Source organism: Quercus robur, chromosome 3 (genome assembly GCF_932294415.1).
Source record: "Quercus robur chromosome 3, dhQueRobu3.1, whole genome shotgun sequence".
Lineage (NCBI taxonomy): Eukaryota > Viridiplantae > Streptophyta > Magnoliopsida > Fagales > Fagaceae > Quercus > Quercus robur.
Genome location: NC_065536.1, coordinates 58261378 through 58285835, shown reverse-complemented (window position 1 = coordinate 58285835; position 24458 = coordinate 58261378). Strand labels below are relative to the sequence as shown.

General features: G+C 31.5%; 1 pseudogene; it reads right to left on the bottom strand.

Moving 5' to 3' along the window:
* Nucleotides 1-3719: 3719 nt before the first annotated feature.
* LOC126718573 (FHA domain-containing protein DDL-like) lies at nt 3720-13097 on the bottom strand (annotated as a pseudogene).
* Between the last annotated feature and the right edge of the window lie 11361 nt (nt 13098-24458).

The window sequence follows — 24458 nt, the reverse complement described above, 5'->3', positions numbered from 1 at the left end:
GCCTTTCAGGTACCATTGCTGTCAGTTTGTGAATACTATAAAATAAACAGTGTTGTGTTATTTTTTTATTCATAACCACACTCTCAGCCAATATATATATATATATATATATATATATTAATAACCACACAAAAAGGGTTGCAAACCAGAGACCAATATGGAAGCATATGATAATTTCCTCTATTTTGTATGTATGTACTAATTTTGAAATTTTGATTCACAAATAGTCGTATTTTAATTGGTTAGCATCTAATGGTGTACTTGCATCGGATATTGCTATTTTGATTTCTAATTGTAGGGGCTTGATGACTCGTGACTACACGAAAGGGGTTGCAAACAAGAGACCAATATAGAAGAATATGATAGTTGCCTCTATTTTGCGTACCGCTGCTATATGAAACTTAATGTATGGGTATTCCGCAAGAGTGTTTTGCAAATGCTCTGTATGTATAACTCATAATGTAATTGATATGTAAGTACTCCATCATATGGATTACATTATGAGTTATTTTAGAATCACAACCAATTTTACATCTATTTTCACAACAATTTTATGTGACAGATTGTGATTGATCGTTTGTCACTTTCACATAAACCCATCACGTTTTTCCACCACTCACAAGCATTTAATAATTATGAAAATAGAAGTGGAATTGGCTGTGATCTTGTAATTTTCTTATAGGCAATTTAAACACATCCAGTACCATTTTTCATTTAGTGGTTTTCGGACGGAAATATACCACACATCAATGACTTAATTATAGGGGTCATGACTTTGACAAGCACAAATTATATTTTTAGCTAACACATTCACATTTTACGGATTCTCCACCATCTGTGCCAAGTTGATAATTCAAATGGGGGATATACAACAAATTAAGAGCTTAAGTATTGAACCATCAACCATGACCTTGACAAGTAATTAATCTATATATATAATAATAATAATAGGTAAAGCAGAGAGAAAATCTAATTAAATTTCAAATTGAAATTCAATTAGAGTTTAATTTTGCGTCACGTGTCTCGTCTAATCTAAATTTTTAAATTTTTGTACCAAATTAGTTAATTTAGTGTAGAAAACGAGAAGTCTAGTATAATAAACCACAAAAAACATAGTCATATAACTAAAAAAGATTCAAATTTATAAGTCATCTATATATATATATATTAATAGATAAAACTTAGAGAAAGTTGAATTAGAATTTGAAATTATAATCTAATTTTGTATGTGTCTAAATTTATATGAGGACTACACCATAATTATCCACTTAAGCATGTGCCATGTGTCTACTTAAGTTTTTTAAGTTTTGTATCAAGTGAGTTAATGATTGCAAAATACTAAGAATCTAATATTAATGAACTATAAAATTTAAAAAAAAAAAAAAACAATAACATATACTTAATAAAAATCACAAGTTTCTCAAAAAATAAATAAAATAAAAACCACCACACTCTATCTTATTAAAAATTAGAAGAAAAAAAAATTATAAGTAGTATTAAATTTATGTAAGAATTTTAATATTTGACTACTTATATTTACTTAAAAATAATAATTTGACTAATAATCTATGTTTTATGATAAAAATTGTGTTTAATTTTAAATGTATCTATATGTATGCATGAATACATGTGTTACATTTTTAAAAAAATAATAATAATTTGACTAATTATTTATATTTCTATAATAAAAATTTTGTTTAATTTTAAATGTATCTATATGTATGCATGAATACATGTGTTACATTTTTAAAAAAATAATAATAATTTGACTAATTATTTTTATTTCTATAATAAAAATTTTGTTTAATTTTAAATGCATCCATGCGTTTGCATGGAGTTACATGCTAGTATATATATAAGTAGAGACCTCATATTAGAGAGTATAAAGTTGTGTTATGTGGCACATCCTTTGAAGTTGGTTATAAATCAACAAAGTTTGTATTTATATCAAAGTATTAGTTCATTAAAATTAGCCAATAGAGTAAATGCTTATATTAATTATCTATAGTTGTGCATTAATTATATATATCAAATGAATTTATATGATTATTTTTATACTCTATATAAGAGATCATTTTTAGTTGGAATGATAATAATAAATTTAGAATATGACATTCTTACTCATGTAGTTGTTTTGACAACAATTGACACAAAAGCCATAAAAATAAATCTTATTCTTTTAAATTTCCTAACTTTGTTTAGTCACATGTAATATATGTGTGTGTGTGTAAAAGAATAAATATATTCATTTTGTTATAGCATAATGAAATTTTAATATAATTTTTCTAAGATTTAAATGAGAAACATTTTTATTTTATTTTATGTGAGAACAATTGAAACACTATATTATGCAACAATTGAAGCAATGTCCAATAAAAAGGGGAAAAAATTAGTAGCACACAATCAAGAATGTAAAAAAATAAATAAATAATTGAAGGATATATGCATTTTTTTAATAGGCATGAAACATTCTTATCTATATTAACTACTATATCGTGCAATTTTCAATTTGTGAACACATATATATAGTGTGATTTCTATTTTGTCTATAAAATAACTAAAGATTACAATATTTTACAAGGAAATTTATTCAAAAAAATTTTCTACATCGATAATTAAGGGATCTGAATCATGAATGTTTCTGTTGGAAATTGAGGTGCCAACCAATTAAGTTACAAGATTCTTGATAAACTTATTGAAATATTAGAAAAAACTAATAATAAGTTGCACCACACATCATACAGGAATTTAATTAATTATATTAATTTTTTAAAACATAATTAGAATAGAATAATAAATAAAAATTACATTCTTTGTTTACGATATTCATCTAACAAGTAATTATAATAAATAAATGGTTTTCACATGAAACAGGGACAACTTTGTATGAAGGGATTGAGATTCAATATTTTGTTATAATTCAATGAGGAAAATAACCCACTAATCACATGAATGCCAAATTTTTTTTTTTTTTTTTTTGAGAATCCTGAATGCCAAATATTTTGTTGTGCATAATCGATACATTATAGATTATATATGGTGCTTGTTAGGTTGTTCCTAAATGTGGAACGGCTTTGGAAACCTATTCTCTACCGAATGTGACTTCCATCAATGACCTTTAAAACATATTTCCCATTTTAAATCTGCTCAGCAAGTACAAAATTTCTGGAATTCCAATTTTTGCTTCCTCAGCTTAGGTCATCGCAATGAAAATTTTGAGTCTGTCTCCAGGTACCTAGAAGATCCTCTATTATTATTGCTAAAATAGCCTTAAATTTGTCAAATAAATCTCTGAAGGGAGGTCCTTACTAGTCTACAATATCAGATTCATCAAATAGTTTTCTTTTGTGGTGAACCTTGATAGAAACTCAATTGGCATCTCTCCCAAATAACACTTATTTTCGCCTTAAAAGAATGAGAAAGATGAGGTTTTAATCATAGTTTCAAAATTCAGTATGTGCATACGCAACTTATCGATAATTAAATGGAAAAATGGGGGTTAAGGCCAAAAGTGAAACTCAACATCAGAATAGCACATTGGGTTAGGGAATTCGCAGAAAACTCTGATCTAACCTCGCTCTATTGTCATCCTTACTTCCAAAAATCTCAGAGCAAGTGTTCATGCAAGCTATACGCCTAGCGCTACAGTCCTAATCAATGGAGTAATAACATCTGACACGAAGCAATGAAAAATAAAGAGAGATTGACTCAAGTGAGACTGCCACAAAAATACTGTTGCCCATAATTTGTATATGAAGTGACATGTCTTAAGCCATTTAAACTGTTCATTCCAGCACCATTGGCAAAAAGACAATCAAACTGAATTGCATCCATAGAAAACGCAGCACAAATATACTTTAAATAGTTCCCACACATCAATGAATCAATACATTCCTCATGCTGAAAGGAGGCACATTGGAGTAGCCAAAATTTGCCCATCACTCGGCCGAGTCCTCGTGCAGTATTACATACTCTCGGCTACAAAAACCAATATGTATATAAACAAATTAAAATTATGCAACAGGAACTGTTCAGATTACTACAGTAAGGTCAAGCAACCATAAAGCAGCAGAACACAAGAAATTCTTATGTGCAGTGACTAAAAAAATTCTGACAGCTCAGTACACATTTCACGTGACAAGCAATGAATAAATCAATTTTCCCAACCACACATGACCAATAAGTTCCCATGTTTAAGGAAGAATTTTTCTTTAAATGAGTTTAGTACACAGTAAGATAGTGCAGAAGGAAGCCTATCAGGCAGAAATGCTCAAACTTATTCACCACATCGGAATCCAATATAAAAAGCTCAACACTCTTTTATCCAGTCTTTACATATTCCGAAGCTGCTCATTCTAGTTACTTCTTTCTATAAAAAATTTAAATTTCTGAACAAGAAAACGATTAAAACTGTCATAACTCATAACACACACAAATAAGGTCACAGGAAAAACCAGTTCTGGAAGAGGAGGAAGAGAAGGGAGGGGGTAGATTGAGCCTACAAAGGTTTATGGAAACAAGTGCTCCCTCTTTACAAGAAAACATGCTTTTGGGGTCGTCACAAAAAGAATTCCTTTGCCAGAAAAACCACAAGAATTTCTATCTTTGTCTCTTAGAAAGGAGATAGGAACCCTTTTTTCTAGGAAACAAATCATTGCTTATAATTAACACCATAAATCTTTATGTTATCCTATGGCCAAGAAAAATTCAGCTTTGCTTAAGCAAAAAAATCGAAATGTATTCAACATTTTTCAAATATCCTTATTCCTCTGATTCTACATAACAATATGACCAAATTCATCTTCTAAGATAATCAAACCCCTAAAATTTAAGGTGAAGGAGATCAGGAGTTCCTTTACAAGTCCAAAACTACCTAATATAACTACTAAATGAAAAACGAAACTCATCAATCCCACAAGGAAACAACCATTTTCATACAAACAGTACTATTTCTAAGAACCATTGCAAATAATTTTTTTTCTGCCTGGATAAACTCCAATGATAAAATAACACTCAACTCAGTTACCCTCGTGCTGCACAATATTATATATCTAGAATTTGACAAGTGATGAACTAAGTTTTACTTCCCTTTTCTTTACTTTCAAGAACAAACCCAACTTTGTTGTGTGAATGTGAGAGAGATGGGCCGCACTACATTTAAAGGAAGCATCATAATTCATCACTTGAACTTACATGCTTTTAGATTCCACTCAATTAATTAGCTTTGATCACAGACATCTCAATTTCAATATCCCTCCTCTCTTTTTTACGGTTTGTATTTTCCATCAACACCCACCCAGCTTCTGTCATAAAAATCCAAATGTAAACCAAAACAAGATTTGTTAGCTAACAGTAATTGGATAGTCCAAAGTAAAACCACAAACCTACAGCTGAAATTTCATACTTCCCTGGGTACAAATATGAATAGATGACTTGTATATTGTTGAAGAGACTCAAAAGAGTTGACAGTATAAGAGTCACAACAACCCATATTTAGACCAAGAATTACCTAAATATTTCGAAGAACATCACCACATCTAGACACAGGAATTACCTCTTCCACTTTAATCTATTCAGCAGACTATATTCCCAGTACTAAATACGGAAGAGGGGGGAGGGGGGTGAGGAAACCAATGTTTTCCTTCAATTAGAAAAAAGTTGTAGAGATTACAAATCTTGCATGAAAATGGATGAATTCTTTATTTGGACTATCTTAGAAAGGGGGGCAAAAAAGTATAACGTGTTTTTAAGAAAATATCAAATCATGTTGAAAAAAATAAAGTCACAAACTACTACTATCACATTAAAACAAACATTCACATTCAATTGCAAATTTTATCATCAAATTGAATAAAATAATACTAAATGAGATCAAAAGCATATGTTAAATGTTAAATAGTGGCCTACCTACTATTACCAAATCTAACAGTGTCTTTTTCTATAAGTTCATAATAGCGTTGAGGTTCAACAGCATTATCCTGCAAACACAAGAGAACATGTTACACAAAATTGCTAAAAAAGATGAGCAAATTTCAATTAGTTAACACTATTTTTATTTACACCCAAAAAAAAACAAAAAACATAAAACAAAAAAAACCAAAAAAAAAAAAAAAATATATATATATATATATATATAAAGAAACGGAAACAAGATACCAATATGAGCAACTTACGTTAATATAAGTTTTATTTGTGCTTCCAAGGTCCATTAAGTAAGGCCTGCCATGGTAAAAGAAAAAAGGCTCTTAGACATTAGATCAAAGATATTCCTACTACCAAAAAATAAATCTCTATCCAATGAATTAAAGTAATCACTAATCAGTTTTAGTCTTACCTTACTTGCTTTGATACTGCACCATCAGGTTGCTCCTTTTCCACTTGCCTGACAATTTAGGGGGCAAAAGTTAAAAAAGTGTTCAAAAATGTCAATTAAAAATATGAAACTGCTGAATATGAATATACCTGAATTGAATAACGGCATGTTGCTTGCTGCAGGATGGGTGGTCTGTTGGAATGTCTGCCACCCTTCGTTCCCTCCCAAAAAGATAACAACTTTGACGATGTATATAAAGGGGCTCTGTTGAAGATATGCACTTCTTAGAGCACATAAATATTGCAAGGAACTAACAAAAACTTTTTTTTGATCATTAAGAATATTAATAATGCAAGAAGAATGAAAGGACTTATTACATGCAAAACAAGAAAATATCTTAATGAAAAAATGTGCTTGCATCATATGGAACATGATCAAACACAAAGTTGTCATTGAAAAGAAAACAGAATAAAAGATTAATCCTTTAAGGCTAGGAGAACTAAAATTGACCAGTCAAATAAACTTTCTTCTAACGGAAAAGCTTTTTTTTTAGTTACAATTATAAATAATGAAGTTTCACCTGATTTCACAGATGTTAGTGGTATAAGATACATACACGTGCTTTCCATTTATAAATAAAAAATAAAAAAAGGTAATGTTCAATATAGATATTCCCTAAATTACGAGAATATAATTAAAAAAAATTATAGTGATTGCTAATTATGTCTCATCCACAGGAAGGACATTTTTATTTTATTTTTTTTATGACAAGGAACCCCCTCAAGGTATGGGCCAATGGGACCACCCCTGAGGGACAAACCCCAAGTGCCTACACATCCCCACTGAGCAGGCATGGGGTAAATCGCAAAATTCCTCAGCTAGGAGTCGAATTAGAGACTTCTGGGTTTACAGTTAATCCAGGAACTCTCTCTTACCGCTGATACTGAGACACCCCGAGTGGGGGCAGGAAGGACATTTTAAAATATTTCGACAGAATCTTCAAACCTTGATGACTCTAAAGTGAATAAACTGAAAACCAGCCCAACCAAGAAAAGGAATAATCAAGAAGGGAAGCAAGAACAAGGAGAGAGCACTTGGAAACTAGCATATATAAGCTCTATAAGACTTACCATTTAGCACTTCACCACCCTTGAAAACATAAAGCCGCCATCTCACATCAGGTTTTCGTGCCTCTGGGGGTTCATTGAACAGAAGTGTCACACCTGACAAAGTAACACACTAACACCCACTTAGAAAAGGATATAAAATTTAAGGTAAAAACCATTTTTACATCCAATTGAACAATTGAATCACACAGTCCTTCACTACCAAGCAAACAACACAATGTGAATAGCGTATCAACTTCTAGGAAATAAAAATATCACCTTTGACTCTATTGGTTTCTGCAGCAAGCTTTCCTGATAACTCGAATGAAGGTTTTTGCTGCAATAAAGGTAACAGTGATTAAATAGGATTATGATGCATATCCTTTACCCTTTTTTTTTGGCTAGGTAAAGGGGCTAGGAGGATTCAACCCCCAGACGTGCCCCACCCAAGGGGGCGGACATGCTGGTTGGCCTATAGGCCATTGGCCTTTACCCATTTAAAACAACAAAATTTGCACCGTGATAAGACTACTCAGAATTTAAGGATAACGAAGACCTGTTTTTGCCACAACTTGTATTCAGGTCAAGAGGGATAAGTTAGAACAGATAACCAAAAAAAACCCATAATCATGGCATTATGACAAAAAACAATAATCAAGCTAAATGATACCTTTTCCTTTGCTTCCAAGGCCTCCTGGGCAGCTTTCATCTTAGCAACTGAATCATTCTCATTATTCCTGCACAAGCAGCAAGCAAACCCCAGTCAAAAACTATGTCAAGGGTGATGCAGGACAAGACCAAAACCAAAACCAAGACAATGACTAATAGATAGGCAACCGTCAACACCTAAGCCTGCTTGGAGTCAGCAATCAGCACTAAGCAAGAAAGGGACTCTAAGAATTTAATACAATACGAACAACCTAATTAACTACTAATACCTAAAATAAAAATATAATTGATCAATAAAAATACAATTGACACCAAAATTATATAAGAATAAATAAATAAATAAATTTTTCCTTGCACTCTCAGCATCAAAGATTGATTTCAATAATAGTAGTGCATTCTTAATCTTGAGAAAGATGAGAGAATAAAAAAGAAAAACAAAAGTAAACAAAGACAAAGTTAAGTCTATTAACTCAGATTTAATTTACTTATGCTAAAAGGTGCAAATTCAAAAGGCATTTTTGGTGTAATTGGAGCAAACTCAGATCCTTGAACTACATACAGAGCGGCAGGTTACATCTTTACTTTCTTGCCTTTTTTTTTTAATTTTTATTTTTAAGGACATCAGTTAAGTGATTCTCAAGATTTGCTTCGGAAATTTCTTTTTTCTTTTGGAGCCAAATCCTTCAAATTCTTGTAAAGTCTCATTTCATCAATTTTATTCTATCTGTTCTTGGCAGCTGCTGTGATTTTTATATTATTATCAACTATACATGATGCTTGTCCCTTGTTGGCAGGGGAAAGAAACAGCTGAAATCCAGAACCAAGGGTATAATACATAACTATAATGAGGAAACTGAAAATTTCACATATCAAGGAACGCTATGCATAAATTCCTTATCTTTCTCCATCCATTTAAAAAGAATCAATACGTCACAAATATAAGGAAAAGATGGCATTATTCCAATGCAAAATTCACCACTTCCATCACATTATAGACTGATGAAAGCTTACTAAATGAAATGGGGCAGGTTGGTCAGGCTGCAGTTTTTCAAGATTTAGGAATGAGAGAATCTCAGCAGCCTTAAAGAACTACCATTGAGCTGCTTCTTTAATATCTTCTTAAGCCCACTTTATGAAAGTAACTAAATACCAAACAGGCTGCAGGGTAGCTTCTGCTTTTTGAAAGCAGAAGCAATTCTGAAAAAGCTGGCACTACACCTTGGTAACAACATAATGATTCCAATGGACCGTATCAATCAACATACACCTTAAGTATATAATATGGCTAAAATACCAAGTTACAAGATTACTTTGGACATCATAAGTGACTTCTTTTTTTCTTTTTTTTAAATTCCTCACCTTATATCATTAATGTTTCCATAGAAAGTAAACTCTAAACTAGAGATAACAAGTTCCTTATTGAAGCTAAGTGAAGAGTTTGCAGTTCATCAGCAGCTTACCGCTCTTCAGATCCTCTCAAGTTTGTCACCTGAAAAGAATCACAATCATATGTACATATATCACAGTCAGTCACTTCATAAATAATGCAATGAAAAATACTATCCACAAATATGCATCACTAATCATATGCTCAGAAATCAAGAATCACAATTTCTGAAATACTTTGATAGTTAAATTTAGTTTTCAGCTATGACTATGAGCATTGGAGAAATGCATGCCAAAATTAAAAGAATAAATATATGTACAGCTCAGAGGTCAAGCTGAAATTAATCTGGAAACTCTAATTTAATCTTTCCAATTTGAACTCATTAAAATTGTTCTAATTTGAATTACATTTATGATAAAATATGATTTCCTAGTTTCACAAAATAAATAAATAAATAAATAAAGGCACCATTAAAACTTTCAGTATAACAAGCATGCATCTACTTTAATCCTATTTTCTTTATGATCTCTCCCAATTGCCTACCTTCTTGTGGGTAGTTAGATTGGGGAATAAAAACCATCATTTCATAAAGTCAGGTGACATCATCCAACTGACTAGAAGGTCCTATATAGTCTACTAGTTACACAGTAATTGCTCCTTACTATGAATGGAAGTCCACAAGAGAATGAATTCAATTCAGATCTATATTATACAGGTAGTACCCCTAAAAAGATTTACATATAAATATTAATATAATGAGTTTTGTGAATGTTCAGGAATCAAGGGTCATCTGCAAAATAACTTTTGCCATCTTACAATGAAAAGCAAAACAATATTCTTGCATTGGCTTTCCTGAAGTGAAAAATATCATAAGAAAACAAGTAAATGAGGAAAGACATTTGAAGGGGTGGATATCACCAGACACCTCGTCACAATCTCTGGAATCAGCAGCTAGTTGAGGTGATTGAGATCTGTGCCTGCTCTTGTGATGACAATCTAATGGAGAAGTAGACCGCTCATGTCTTGATCTTGAAGACTTGCTATCATCTCTACCTGACCTCTCTTTTCTATCGCCCTTAGTTTCCCTATCAGAACCCCTTTCCCTAAGTGTCCCCCTATCACTCCCCCTGCTATGATTACTTTCATGCTCTCTCTCAACTTCATTATCATCCCTCCTCAACCTCCTCTCTTTTCTCTCAACCCCACTTTCTCTCTCAGAACCCCTTTCCCTATTTGCCCCCCTATCACTCTCCTTTCCATGATTTTTTTCATGCTCTCTCTCAATTTCTCTCTCAACCTCATTCTCATGCTTTGTTGGCCTTCTCTCTTTTCTCTCATCCCTAGTTTCCCTTTGTCTCACCCTATCACTCCCCCTGCCATGATTCTTTTCACGCTCTCTCTCAGTTTCTCTCTCAACCTCCCCTTCATTTTGAGCTCTCCTCAGCCGCTTCACTCGGGGAGAAGGCGAGCGAGCTCTCTCAGTTTCTCTATCAACTTCCCTTTCAGCCTGAGCTCTCAACCGTTTTGTTTGGGGAGAAGGCAACCGAGCAACAGGAGAACTTGAAGGTGCCTGCTTTGGAGACTTAACACGACCAGAATGTTTCTCTCTTGCATCTGAACCATTTCTGTGGGAGCTCCTATGTCGAGTGGGTGATCTTTCTCTTCGAGGTGGACTCCTCCTATAAGGAGACCCCCGTCCCCTAACTGGAGATTCCGAATGATTGGATACATCATGGCCCATACTTGATCCACAATGTACTACCTACTGAAAATAAGTTCAACATGAAGTCACAAAAATGCAACCATTACCCTTCAAAACAAGCATCTAGACATTATACTTAACATAAGTGAAAGATAGTGTTTGAGATAGCGAGAAGTGAGTTGTCTGTGAATTAAACAGTGCTTTTAGGTCTCTATTTGTGACCAATTTTACTAGACATTTTAGTGTTACCAACTTTATTAGCAATTCGTCGGCTTGTAAGACTAATACAGCAACAAGGCATGTTTGGCCTTTGCTACTTATTCGGTTTTATTTTGAGTAAATTGTTTGTTGGTAGGAATGAAACCGTAACCAAACAGGCCCTTACATGCTAAATCTGTATTAGGAAAGAAAGCCTGGTGAGTCATGTTAATGACAGACTTAGATTATCTTCATCTATCGTGTGCTAAGTTTAAAATGCTAAGAAGCTCAAGGCTCCAACAGTATAGCTAATGTTCAGCTTTTTAATACCTCAACAAGTATAAAGTGGATGGCAGTTATTGCATGTGAAGAAAAAGAAAAAATTAAGAAAAATTGATATTTTAGTTAAATAGAGTGTAGAATAGATAATCTGACGTATGTATCTTTGAAAAACAATTAAGTAAAATAGAAAAATTAGATTTTTATGCTTAAAATAAACATAAATTTTTGTACGAATTAATGTGAACGTTCACTTGGTTTGTATATCACAAATCTGATCCAAGACGATTCCAATCACACTCCCACATGGCCAATGCCTATTGGTCACCAAAACTAACTGGACTGAAACCACTAAAACTGTCTATACACTCTAGCATTCCCCAAAACCCCTCAATCACTGTGAAATCCACAAAAACAAATACACACACATTCAAACTACAACAAAGCCCAAACCCTATCACCAATGAGTTTGACGAGTTCACTCCAACTCACTCCGATTCTCCTCACTCACTCGGTAAATTTCTCTCACTCCTTTGTTTTCCTCACCAAGTTTCATTTTCCCTAAATACTCTCATTCTTCTGTATGAATTTTCTGTCAAAATTAACAGAGCCTTAACCCTTAAGGTTTTAAATTTGTAATTTATGTGTTTTTTTTTTCCTGAGAAATTGTGTGCTTTGACATTGGGAATGACAAAATGTAGGGTAATATTCAGGATTTAATTTTTAGATTATTTTTTATAATTTCATTTTACAGTGATTTTAGAAATTTAGTGATGAATCAGTTAGGTCTTAGTTCAACTTTATGGCTTTAGGTGATGTAAGCCCAACATTATAATTTGGGTTTTCGAAAGCAAAATGATTGGTAACTTTAGCTAACAACCAATGTGCAATGGAAAATAGTGTGTTCAAATTTTTGAAAATATTTACTTTGGGGGTTGTTTTTTGTATTGTGGGTTGGAAACTTATAATGGTCGTACCCAGTGCACAAAGCTTCGACTTTTGGGTTGAAAACTTATGTTATGTATAATGTCTAGATGCTTGTTTTCTCAGTTTCTCTCTCAACCTCCCTTTCAGCCTGAGCTCTCCTCAACCGTTTTGTTTGGGAAGAAGGCAACCGAGCAACAGGAGAGCTTGAAGGTGCCCGCTTTGGAGACTTAGCACGACTAGAATGTTTCTCTCTAGCATCCAAACCATTTCTGCGGGAGCTCCTATGTTGGGTGGGTGATATTTCTCTTCGAGATGGACTCCTCCCTATGAGGAGATCCCCACCCCCTAACCGGAGATTCTGAATGATTGGATACATCACGCCCCATACTTGATCCACAATGTACTACCCTACTGTAAATAAGTTCAGCATGAAGTCACAAAAATGCGACCATTATCCGTCAAAACAAGCATCTAGACATTATACATAACATAAGTTTCCAACCCAAAAGTCAAAGCTTTGTGCATAAGTTTCCAACCTAATTCACAGACAACTCACTTCTCACTATCTCAAACACTCAGTAGCTGCAAAAACAAATAACACAGAGACTCCCAATGATTCACATGTTCAAATTTAATTCACAACCAGCCTCAGCCAAAAAAAAAAAAAAAAAAAACACCATAATCAAAGATTCACAAACATTATGGAGTGGAGAGAGAGAAAAATCATATCAAAATCAATGTTCGGTTTTGAAGTTGGAAGGAGAGAAAAAATACTTGAAGCAGATTGAGGTTCGGGATGGAGGCTGGCGTCGGAGGTGGAGGTGACTGGAGGCGTTCGTTAATTCTGGGGGTTAGTCACTGCCTCACTGGGTTGATCAGCTGGTGTGGGACAATGGCGGCGAGGTGAGTCTCGCATGAGTGGCCAACGGCTGTGGCGACAGCTTGGCTGGTGGCGGCGGCTTGGTTAGAGGCGGCGGTGTTGGTGGAGTGACTCACTCACCGTTACTCTCTCGGTCTCTCTCTCTCTCGACTTTCTCATCTCTTCTTTGAATTTTTGGGTAAATTCCACTCGGGTTGCGCTAATGCCAAATAGTTCTCAGACTCTGCAAAATTATTCAATTTGGTCAAAGTCAACTTAGTCTCTAATACATTAGTTATTTTTTCTCAACAGTTTTAGGAAATAAATAGGTTAATTTTGAAAAGTCTTGAACTTAATTGGCATTAATCCAAACTTTTTTATTTTTAGAAAGTCATTAACCTAAACCTTAGAGATATGAATGGAATTTACCCTTAATTTTTTTCTTTTCAAAATTAGGTTAATTTGTAACTATGGATTAAATGTTGAATTGGGCTTTTAATTTTAAGTAATGCTATCATCACAAACTATTTACAATATTTTTACAAAATGTTTTTATTTTAGAATACTAAGTATTTTAACATACACACGGAGAGAGGAGAGAAGGTTTTTTAAAGAAACTTACAGTGATATATTATTTTTACAAAATGTTGATGTGGTCAATCTCTTATTGATTTTTATTTAGACCTACTATTAATATTACTTTTTCATTTACTAATAATCATTCACCGCGCAGCTGTTTGTAAAATTTTTTGTTAAATAGTTTATATATCTCTGGCTCTATTCTTTAATTTTTTAGATTGGGCTGACTAGGCTGTTTAGGTTGTTAAGGAAGGGAGCTAAGATTTTAAAGAGAGAGGCCCAATCCTAAAAGTTTCTAAATATACCTAATAATTTTTTTTTCTTTTTTTTTGGGCCAGGGGCCTTGACCCTTTCCTAGATCCGTCCTTGGATGGAGTAGAATGCAGAATTACAAGCAATAATGCTAAAGATGGGCTACATTAGACCTGGACAAGGAATTAGGCAATGAAGTCTTGTCTCCCTACCCGTTTCTCATTCAAAGCCTCATATTTGTCATATTTGACAAAAGCAGTAGAGGATGGTGATGGTTCATCAAGTTCGCAAATGAAGAAGTAGTTAGAGGCACCATTCTTGAAGTAATGGAGGTAGAACTACCAGAGATTGAAGTTGAAGATGACATACTAGAGCTTCCCAAGATTTGCTCTGATACCATGAAGAAATCGTGGTTAAGTTCTTGAAACTATGCTAGTAATGGCAAAATAGTAGAGAGAGATTTAGAAAGAGGAGAGAGAAGATATTTTCTTATACAAAATGTAATACGAAGAACATTTGTGACTATTCATACATATCTTAAGCTTTCTACCATCTGTGACTATTTATAATTTTATACATATCTTAAGCCTTCTACCATGTGATATAATTCACCTAAACTGATTTAGTTAGTAACAGAAAATGACAGCTAAGCTAACAAATTTTGATACCAAAATCTGGAGGGAAAATCAGTTACAGTATTGTTATAAATCAGTTATTCCAAAAGACATTGTATCGAAGACTACGCGTTATGTATTAGACTTGAGCTAGAAACGGCGTCATGTTGAATAAGTGATCACACGCGTGATTTCAAGAGCCAACGTTTCACACCTGTCTTCATTAGACCAAAGCGCCAATGTTTTTTCTTTGGTTGTAAGTGATAATCGATTTAAGTCTCTTATTTGACAATTTCAAATTTTATTAATTAAGTAATTGAAACTTATGATAAGAACATTTCCTCTTCCTCATCTTCTTTTTCTTCTATATATTTTTATATTTCATTTTTACTACTGAAGATTAGTAGAGATTTTAGTATTAGAAAAATGGGATTTAGAAAAGGTTTTTCTCCAAACTAATTTAGAAAGAAACCTTCCAAACTTTTTTTTTTTATCATTTTATTAGATATAAATTTTGAAAATCTAATCGTTAGATTACATGTTCTTATTACATCCTCCATGCTTAAAAAATTTCAAGAAAATCAAATATCAATAGTTATGTCATCAACCAAATATTTAAATTTCAAGTTTTTGTGGTCTAAAATTATACATAACAAATGAATCTATTAATTGAATAGTAAATAACATCTAATTTGAACAAATTTGACATTCATATTAAAAATTAAAAAAAAAAAAAAAAAAAAAAAAAACATGCAATCTAACATTTACATTTTCAAATTTCATATCTAATAAAAAAATATATGAGAAATTTGAAAGGTTTCCCTCCAACTAGTTTGGAGAGAAACTTAGTCCATTTTGCTAACATCTACTTTTCAATTGACTATATGACTAATTCACTATATCTTTTTGTGACATTGTCTATTTAAATTTTAAAGTAGGATTTTATCAACTTTAATTTGAAAAAAAAAATTATAAACAATTGTAACGAGTTTTATTAATAAAATTCTATAATAAATAAATGTGTGGGAGCAAATGGTACGAGGATATTCTAAGGCTATGGGCTCTGTCTGAGGACGATTGAAGGCCCACACGTGTAAGCCAAGGTTTGACATGTGTGCCAAGACCAAGAAAGGAAGAAGCCAAGACCATTCAAGACCAGACTAAAGCTGAGAGTAAGAAGTCTAAGGAGAAAAGGCTAACTAGCCCTTCGACTAAGGATCTCGAGGAGCAGAAACACCTCGGGAGTATTATATCTAACTTTACATCGGAAAGTCAAGTTTTAAGGAAGACAACAGAGTCGTGTAAGTAACAGAAGGGGGAAATATCTAAGAAGGTGACCATCACCTCCACATTTAATGCTTTGCACCAACTGAACTGACCGTGTTTATGAGGAAAATACACCTAAACAGTAGCTACACAGCTCACGACTCTTTCTCTACTACCTCCAAAAGGGTTTTGATGGGACAAGCATCCAAATGGCTTCCCTGAGAAGTACAAATGGAAGGCTAAGATGCAATGTAAAGGACTATATAAGGAAATGAAACCCTTTGAAAAAGGGATGAACATTCTACAAGAGAGAGAGAGAGAGAGAGAGAGAGAGAGAGAGAGAGAGAACTGTATCTGATTGTAAAAATATCAGCCTTGACTGTTAATAAGAAATCCCTCCTTGGATCTACCAGAGGAAGATTTTATATTGAATTTTTGTTTCTTTCATTTACGTTAGTCCTATCAATACTGTTTTTCCATAGCTTGTAACCACCTTAGCATTGTGATTGACTTGTAAGCCTATTTTCTTACAAATTTAATGTACTGGGCTTAAAGAACTAGGAACTACTATACTAGTTAGGTCTGGGCCTCTATTCTAGTCCTTACAAAATGTATTCGGAAAAGATTTAGTTTTTTTTTTTTTTTTTTAATTTAACCAAGATTTGTTATATTCTAAATTTAAACATTATTATGATTTTTTTTAGTGTTATCTCTCAATTATAGTCTTTCATTATCTTCTATGTATTTTATTATGAATTTCTTGTTAATTTGTGAATTTTTATATAAAAATTTTATCATATACTTTTCATTTTCATAGCAATAACTTTATCTAGAAATTTTATTTTTTGAGTCAATCAATTTTTGAGTCAGTAAAATTAAATGTACATATAAAAAATTTATATATAAAAAAAAAAAAAAAAAAACTAATAAAGTCGAGTACATGCATTAGCATAAGTCTCAGTTAATCTTTATTCTTTATTAATTAAGCTTCACACTGCCCACGCTTTTGCTTACTCACATCACATCCCCTCTTTCTTCTAGTTTCGCCGAAATTTTCTTGTTTTTCTTTAGCTACCATTTTCTTGTTTTTGAAATAATGGCTTCAAAAAGAAGTATCGAAGTTCATAAGAAAGCCTTTGCTTCCAAGATATCAGATATTTGGAAGGTTTTTTTTTTTTTTTTTTTTTTTAAAAAAAATACCAATGTAGGTCACATCATTTTGTCACTTCTGATTGCAACCCTTTGTGAGAGTATCTTCCATCTCAGACCTTTATGGTGCTTCATAACTCAATTTGGTATATGACACTGCCAACCTCTTACAAGAATTGTGACAAAAGTCGAGACAGATTCTTTGAATTAATAAAGCAAAAAACTATTTCCAAGAACGAATCAGTTGAGCTATCATTTTCATCTCTTCACGTTCCAAAATCCAAATAACCAAAGCGGTGGAAATATGTCAAAAGATTTTAGCATGGAATTTGATTCCATGTTAGCCCTTGGCAAGAGATGTAAAGGGATGGAATCATAACTCGAGTTGCCCATTGTTGGAAGGATTGTTGGACAGAAAGATTTCACCTTTCATATTGGTTTCCATATTGCCCCTTGACAAGAGAGGTTAGAACGTATGAAATTGTAAAAGAGTAGGATATCATAGCAACACAACACAATTGTAATTGCATGGTTGGTCAGCTTTTGTAAAGTCATTGTTATTCCCGAGACCAAAACTCATTAGAAGATAGGATATTATGAGTTTTTATATGGTAACATTTCTTTTCTTTTGTAAGAATTAGTTTTTTCCAATATTCCAATGGTAGTACTCAACGAATAGTTTTTTTGCAAAAAGTCATCAATTTAATATATATATATATTTTTGACCAATTTTAGACTCGATTGAATCAGTTTTTTTTTTTTTTTTTTTTTTTCATGCAAAATATAGTCACATTTCTATGAAGATTTTTCATACAGGTAGAGTATTTAAAAAAAAATAAAAGTTTTAAAATTTTGTAAATTCTAAATAGTGTTGTTTTTATTAAATACTTTAATTCAGCTTTTAACAGATTCTTTTCCTCCCTCATTCAAATTCACGGTCTGCAAAAATAAGGCCCAATCTAAGTCCAATTCAACACATTTACTTAAAAGTTTATATGCGATACATGAATTAGAAAAAAGAATCCAACCTTTTTATATAATTTAAATATTAATTGGACTATTTTCATATATTTATAAAACATATTTTAAAACTTTTAATTCTAAAAAAATTGAAACAATTAGTATCTAAATACATATCATATTTTAAATGGTCACTATCTCTTTTGGAATTTTTTTTTTTTTTTTTTTTGAGGAAGTCTCTGTGGGCAATGTTAGACTTCAGTTATTGAACAATAGATTTTCAGTAATAAATTTGTCTTGAAAACTATTAATTCTAATTTTAATTTTGATAGAAAGAGAAATGAAGAGTAAAATTTTTGGAAGACTAAAAAGTTTTACACTCTTAAACTACCGCAAACATAGTAAAACGTATTAATAAAATGTTGAACATTCAGAAAGAATATAATATTTTAAAATTAATTTATATTTATTAAATTTTTTGGCCTTAATTAAAAAATTTTACAACAAATAGTCAAGACATTTTATCAGCCAATAGAAGATGTTTTTTTTCTTTTATCCTTATAAGCGAGAGGCCTTAATTTTTTTATTTTTTTTTGGTGCGATACGATAAGAAAAATAGATATAATATATTCTATTTTAAGATCCTTCATCAATTTGGGGCCTAAGTCATTGCTTAAATGACCTAATAATTGAGGCCTTGTTATTTATGTTTTAAAACATAGTCTTAACTCCTGATAATGTGGATTATTTTGCAGGATTCAACAAATGCACCTTCCTTTAATGCACCTTTCTTGATTCAAAAACTGTTATTCCAGAAATATTATTTTGGTTTTTGTATTTTTTTTTTTTTTTTGGATCATCTTGTTTTTCTTCTTTTTTCGGTTCTTCTTCTTCGGGCTTCCTAGTGCCTTTTTGCCTTTTTCAATGGTTTACGGCTTTTTTCAATGGTTTACGTATTGTGATGCCACCTGGCCCACCTCAACAAAAACTAAACACCTAATCTATTTCCACATGGACAGCAAAAACTTGAAAGTACACATATAGGGTATAGGCGGATGTGGTCCCCGTCTAAGGCTCAAATAGAAAAAGACCTCAAATTTTAACTAATAGGGTTAATTATTTTATTGTAATAGTTGTAATTAAACAAAAATATTAGCCAATAAATAGAATTATATTTTTTATCAATTGAAAAAAAAAATTAGAAAGAGAAATGATAGGTCAACAACATTTTCCATAATAAATCTTAAGTGTTTGATTGACAAAAAAATAATTTCAATGATGGATTCAAATTAGAACTAATAACAACTTAATATCTAAAATTTGTTATAAAAATTTTATAAATGTAACACTTCTCAAAAAAATAAAGAGCAATACACAAAAAATTTCACAACATTTTTCAAAACAATTGGCAAACTTTTATTAGTTTTCATCTAAGTTCACTATTAATATCACTTTTTTACTTACCACTATCAATCCGTTACATCAACATATGTGAAAAGATTTGATAAATTTTTTAAAAAGAATTAGATGTGGTTCATTAGTAATCTTGCATCTAAAACAAGATAATAGAGTTTAATATTTAATTTTTTAAAAGTTATATTTAAATATATAAATGGCCTCAATTCAATTTTCGCTTAAGACCCCAAAATGTATTAAGCCACCCCATATATATATATATATATATATATATATATATATATATATTCTCTTCTCTATCTGCAAAGTCTTTCCTTTTTCATCTACTTATAGTATAATTTTACACTGTTATGGATTTACTTACTTTTACAGTTCTACGTAATCTTTAGCAATCATTAGGGTGGTGTACATTCTGAAGAAATTGTTGAGTTCTTGAAACTAGGCTAGTAATGGAAGAATAGTAGAGAGAGATTTATAGAGCGAGTGAAAGAGAGGAAAGATATTTTCTTATACAAAATGTTTATGAACTCCAAGAATAATCTACAACCCATTTGTGACTATTTATACGCATCTTAAGCCTTTTTACCACGTGATCTAATTCACCTAAAACTGATCTGTTAGTAATAGAAAATAACAGCTACGCTAACAAGTATTGTTACCAAAATCTAGAGGGAAAATCACCGTTTGATACGTGAGTTCAAACATATGTTTTCAATTTTTAAACAATATTACATGTATTTTCACGTACTTTTTTACTCATTTGTATTTTCAAAAAAACTAAAAATTGTTATTTAAACACACGTACCAAACATGCCTGATATCATATCCAAGACTATGCGTTCTTTATTAGATTTGAGCTAGAAACGGCATCTATTGAGTAAGTGATCACATGCGTGATTTCAAAAGTTAACGTTTCGCACGTGTCTTCATTAAACCAAATGCACAGTTTTGAGCAATCTGTTTGTCATATATGATGTCGTGTTTGTGTGTCTTCTTGCTCAGATGAACAACCTACGGTAAAGTCCTCAGGGGTGTCATTACTTGTTGGTTCTACCATGATACCATCCATGGCCATGAGTAAAACTACTCATTCTCTCTATCTAACACAGCTGAAACCTGAAAGTGCTGTTTAAGTAAGGGTTTTTGGGACTTGGGCTTTTTTTGGTTTTGAATGGACTGAGATGTCCTAATTCGGTTCAATTGCAAATCATATATTTATATAAAGACCAAACAATGAGAAAATTCAATTATGTTCTAAAATTGAAGTCAAATTTTGTGTGATGTGTCAAATTAGTTTATTAATTTTGGTGAAAATATTTAACACTCATTACAACAATCTAGGATTTTGTTAGTTTTATATTAATGCCCTGTTTGTTTAAATGGAAAATTTTGTGTAAAGATAGTTTTTATTTATTTATTATTCCTCAGTGTTTAGTAGCATCAGAAATAATGAGTCAAATGAAAACAATCTCTAGTCAATAGAAAAAGTATAACTTATTTTAGAGATTGTTTTCCACTAATTTTTTTTGGAAAGCAACTCTATCTTATAGTAAGCTAAATAGTGGAAGTTAGGAAATTATTTTTTAACTCATTTAAGGTTGCTACCAAATATAGAAAAATGAAATAATTTTATAGAAAATATTTTTTGAAAAATTATTTGTTTTCTAGAAAACATTATTACCAAAACAAACAGAGTGTAAAGGTGACACCACTTTTAATAAGATTTGTTTTTTAAATATAAGAATTTTATAGCATATATTGAACTTTACGTTTTAATTTTTTTATTAATTTAAGACAACTAAACAACTCTTTCTTAAAAGAAAAAAAAAACTAATAAAAAAATTATGATTTGAAAGAGGGAGTATTATTTTGAATCTAAATTGAGTAAGATAGTTAAAGAATAAAATCTTTCTAAAACTATAATTAAAAAAATTAAATCTTAATTATAATTAACACAAATCGTTTACGGAAAAATTGAACTTTAAAAATAAAATTTAAAAGGAAAAATGGTTAGCCTTTAAAAATTGAACTCTTGATTTTTTTTCCCCCAATGCTCCTACTAGGAATAAAAATATAATGATTAAAACCATAATTTATAAAATTGACTCTAAAATATAACACAAAGACCAAAATTGTAAAGTAGACATAATAAAAGAAAACCAAATAATACCACAACAAAGGCCATACTATGGTAGTCCAAACAACCAAAAAAAAACAAAAACAAACAAACAAAATAAAACGGGAATTTTCAAAAAAAAAAAAAAAAAATATATATATATATATATATATATATAACGATATAGTAATACTAATAATCTACTACCAAATAGCTAGAGGTAGAGCTACATGATATCAAATTTGATATGCCAACGGTACAATAAAAGAGTAATTTGATGCCAAGTGTCTCTATATTTTAAATCGGCTTCAATCTGTGTTAAGTTTCAATTAATCTCATTTATAAAATTTTGATAGTATAAAACTTCAAAACTATGTAAAGCTATTTTTAGTCCATCTAAAAACTTAATCGAAAACTACTTCTAATTCATTCTATTTAGGTTCCATTTGAAATTTCTTCCAATTCCTACATAAGCTAAATATGGTCATTATTATATTTTATCAACTCTTTAAAAAGCTTTGTAAGAATATGCTTTTGTAAAAAATGTACCCATGTATATACATGAGATTACAAACTGGTGAGTATATGATAAGGCTAGATTTGAACTTATTATTTAGGAGTCTTTTTTTTTTTTTTTTTTTTTTTTATTTGTTTTAACCAATTCAAAAATTAATAATAAGTGTTCCTTAGGAGGCCAAGGTAAAAGCGGTGTTTCTTTTTGTGTAAGCAGTAAGCAAGATTCAATTTAAGTCTCTCATTTGACAATTATAAATAATAATAAGTGTTCCTTAGGAGGCCAAGGTAACAATGGTTTTTCTTTTTGCGTAAGCAGTAAGCAAGATTCAATTTAAGTCTCTCATTTGATAATTATAGATTTTATTAGTTAAAGTAATTGAAACTCACAAGTTTCTAACCCACCCATTTACCACCCTACGCAACACTAATTACTAATTAGTGCTAGCACAATTAGGAAAGCAATAATGCTAGCATCACATACTTTCATACACATTTTGTCATAACTACTATATGTGGCAGTCAGTGATTGACTGTTTGTTACTATCACATGAACCTATAATTTTTTTTTTTTATCACTTATAATTTGCCACATAAGACGATCATTACAAAATATGTAATGATTACATTGAGAATGTTAAATACTTGTTAATGAAGTAGTTTTTCTTGGGCAAGGCTTGTGTCCAGTGAAAATTTTCACTGGACACGGCAAGATTTGGACATGTGTCCAAGAGATACTTGTTAATGAAGTAGTTTTTCTTGGGCAAGGCTTGTGTCCAGTGAAAATTTTCACTGGACACGGCAAGATTTGGACACGTGTCCAAGATCCAACGTGTCCAATGAAAACTTTCACTAGACACAAGCTGGACCCGTTTTTCTTTTTACACAAATCACTCCCCCCAAAGCATCATCGAAGTTGACTGAATGGACTAAAGTAGACCATATTGAATGAAATGAACTGAGAGGATGGAAGGACCAGAATGAACCAAATGAAATGAAGTGGTTGAAATGGGTCAAACTGGACTAAAATAGACCAAATGGACCAAAATGGACGAAAGTGAACCAAACTAGACTAAAATGGACCCAATAGACCAAAGTAGATTGAAATAGACAAAAGTGAAATAAAGTGACCAAAATAGACTTTAATACTATGTTGGTGAACATGATCACAATAAATGTTACGCTTTTAACTTTTTAATATTATATAAATAGACTTTAAATGTTACTTTCTACCTATCTCAAACAAAAACATAGACAGACTTACATACCTAACCTGGGAATCTAAAACTAGTATAACCCGTCCATTTGCCTCCCTACTTAACAGTAATTACTAATTAGTGCCAAAGGAATATATTCTGATTGGAGTACTGTCGGTATAGCCTAATTATAAAGTTGTACTGAAGCCAATCGCTTTATTGTCCCTTTCAAAAGAGGGACCAAAACCCATCTACATAAATGTGGACTCTTCCTTGTTAAGCGAAATAAAGTTGCTTTGGATCCTAGAGATAAGTCTCAACAACTTCTGAAATAACGACTTGACCCCACAAGGTTAGAATAGAATATAGAAAACAAAAGGGTGTTTTGTTTTGACTTATGAGAGTTTTTAACTCACAAGTTTCATTGGTACAAATGCGAAAGCTATCCATTAGCTAGGCTTTACTCGCTTTATAATTCCATAAATAAATAAATAAAACTCACTTTATAATTTTTTTTTTCAAAAGAAAAAAAGAAGAAGAAGTAAATTTACAAAGGGTCATTCCAAGAAGGCTTAAAACTCACAAGTCACAGCAGAAGAGTTGGTAAATATTCCTTAAAAAAAATGGTAAATTACCACTCAACCAATATTTTAGCAAGAAAAATAAGCCATTTACTCCTTGTATTTATCTTTTCTTGGGGGTGGGTAGAGATCAAACATTCTCTGGTTTTATAATAAAATTCAATTATTAAGATTTCAAATCAGGTTAACATCACCATGAAACTTGTTTGAATTTTTTTTTGCTGAATGAAACTTGTTTGAATTTAATCATTCTTAATGATGGACCACACCTACTCTTGATTTGATCAATTCAATTCACCTATAATAGCAGGGAATTGTCAAAATTGAATGTTTTTCTAAGTTTTCTTATTGTAAAGAATAGTAAAAGATTGTATCC